Source organism: Oratosquilla oratoria, chromosome 33 (genome assembly GCF_046742065.1).
Source record: "Oratosquilla oratoria isolate Oo_2021 chromosome 33, ASM4674206v1, whole genome shotgun sequence".
NCBI classification, from domain to species: domain Eukaryota; kingdom Metazoa; phylum Arthropoda; class Malacostraca; order Stomatopoda; family Squillidae; genus Oratosquilla; species Oratosquilla oratoria.
Window position 1 is genome coordinate 5,079,041 of NC_134809.1, and position 2,500 is coordinate 5,081,540.

The window sequence follows — 2,500 nt, forward strand, 5'->3', positions numbered from 1 at the left end:
AGAGGAAGAGAGAGAGGAGGAAGGATAAAAAGAGGAGGGAAATGAAGTAGAAAAGGAGGAGAATTGAAGAGAATGATGAACAATAGGAAGAAGAAAAAGTGGAAGAACTGGATGAATAGGAAAACGAAGAGGAAAAGGAAGAGGAAAAGGAGGAGGATGCAGAGGAGAAGAGGAACCGGAGGAGGAGGAAGACTATAAAGAGAAGGACGACGACAAGGAGGATGAGGAAGAAGAGGAAGAGGAGGAACAGGTGGAGGTGGTGGAGGAGGGGGAAGAGAGAGAGGATGATGAAGAGGAAAAGGAAGAGGAGGAAGAGGTGAAAGAGGAAGAGGAAGAGGAAGGGAGGAGGAAGAGAAAGAGGAGGAAAAGGTGGAAGAGGTGGAGGAGGAGGTGGAGGTGGAGGAGGAAGAGAGAGAGAGAGGAGGATGAGAAGGAAAAGGAAGAGGAGGAAGAGGTGAAAGAGGATGAGGAAGAGGAAGAGAAGGGGAGGAGGAAGAGAAGGAGGAAGAGGAGGAGAGGAGGAGGAAGAGAAAGAGGTAGAGGAAGAGGTGGAAAAAGAAGAGGTGGAGTCCAAACGCACCTGGAAGGAGGGAACATTTTCGTCCAGACAAAACCTTCTGTTTACTCAAGTGAGAAGAACAGAACACGACAAAAGAGGAGGAGGAGGAAGAGGAGGAGGAGGAAGGGGACGAGGAGGAGGAGTAAGAAATGGTGGAGGGGAAGCAGAAGGAAGAATTAGAGGAGGAGGAAGAGGAAGAAGAAGAAGAGGTGGAGGAGCAGGAGGAGGCAGAGGAGGATGGAAGACGATGAAAAGAATAGAAAGACGATTGGAGGAAAATAGGATAAAAGGAGGAGAACAAAAGGAGGAGGAGGAGAACAGGAGGAGAAGAGGGAAGAGGAGGAATAGAGAGTAGAACAATTCCATTTGTAAAATATTTAGTGTATGTGCACAGTATATATAATATATATATATATATATATATATATATATATATATATATATAATATATATATATATATATATATTTATGTATATGTGCGTGTGTGTAAACACAAAGCCGCTAATGGAACGGGTTGGAAAATTGTACACCTGGAAAGGTGCATCCTTCATATTTCAAACTTCAACAACTTTCCAATTGCTAATTCACCCTCCCCCTTCTCTCTCTCTCTCTCTCTCTCCGTCACACAAAACATTTATTCTTTCTGCCGCTATGCGATTTTATTCATCAGGATGGAATCCTTCATAACTAAGAAGTCTATATTTTATTCTTAATTTTATTCTGGCTGTCGCCAAGCGATTTTATTCTGCCACTACAAGAAGTTTGTTTGGTGTCAATGCTTTCGGTACGGCAGAACCTTTTTCTCTTTTCTTTATTTTTTATTTATTTTTTATTTATTTTTTCATATTTTATCATGAATTTTTGTTGTTGACTTTTTCTATCCTGACATTATCCCCTTTTCATTTTTTTTTTTAATATTCTTAGCATTATTTTTTCTGTTGATTTTTTTCTATCCTGACATTTTTTCTTTTCTTTCTTTTTTCTTTTTTAATTTCTTTTTTATCTTAATAGTTTTATCATGAAATTTTTTCTGTCGATTTTTTTCTATCTTGACAATTTTTTTTTCTTTTTCATCTCAATGTTCTTTTATTTCCTCTAACCTTGTTATTCTCGACAGCGGTGGCGCTGGGGTCACATGAACGGCGTCTTTGTCAAGGCTGTGGAGGAGAAAGGAAGAGGAAGAAGGGTAGGACGGAAAGAAAAACAGGAAGAAAGGAGGGTGAGGAAGAATGAAGAGGAAGAGGAGGAACAATGAAGAGGTAGAGGAGGAAGGGTAGGAGGGGAAGAAAAATAGGAAGAGAGGAGAAAGAGGAGAAAGAGGAGAAAGAGGAGAAAGAGGAGGAAGAAGGGTAGGAGGGGAAGAAAAATAGGAAGAAAGGAGGATGAGGAAGAATGAAGAGGAAGAGGAGGAAGAGAAGGAAGGGTAGGAGGGGAAGAAAAATAGGAAGAGAGGAGAAAGAGGAGGAAGAGGAGGAGGAGGAAGAGGAGGAGGAGGAGGAGGAGGAGGACGGAAAGAAAAATAGGAAGAAAGGAGGGTGAGGAAGAGGAGGAAGGGTAGGAGGGGAAGAAAAATGGGAAGAAAGGAGGAAGAGGAAGACGGGTAGGAGAAAAATAGGAAGGAGAAAGAGGAGGAAGAGGAAAAAGAGTAGAAGAAAAATAGGAAGGAGAAAGAGGAGGAAGAGGAAGAATGACGTGGAAAAGGAAGATATGGTGGAGTAGGAAGGGAGTAGGAGAAAGGAGGAGTAGGAGAGGAAGGAGGGTGAAGAAGAATGAAGAGGAAGAGGAAGAATGGGGAGGAAAAAGATGTGGTGGAATAGGAACGGAGTACGAGAAAGGAGATGAAGGAGATGAAGGAGAAAAAGAAGGATGAAGAGGAGTAGAAAAACAGAAAAAGAGAAAGAGAATTAAAAGAGAAATGGGGAGTAACAGTAGGAAGAGAG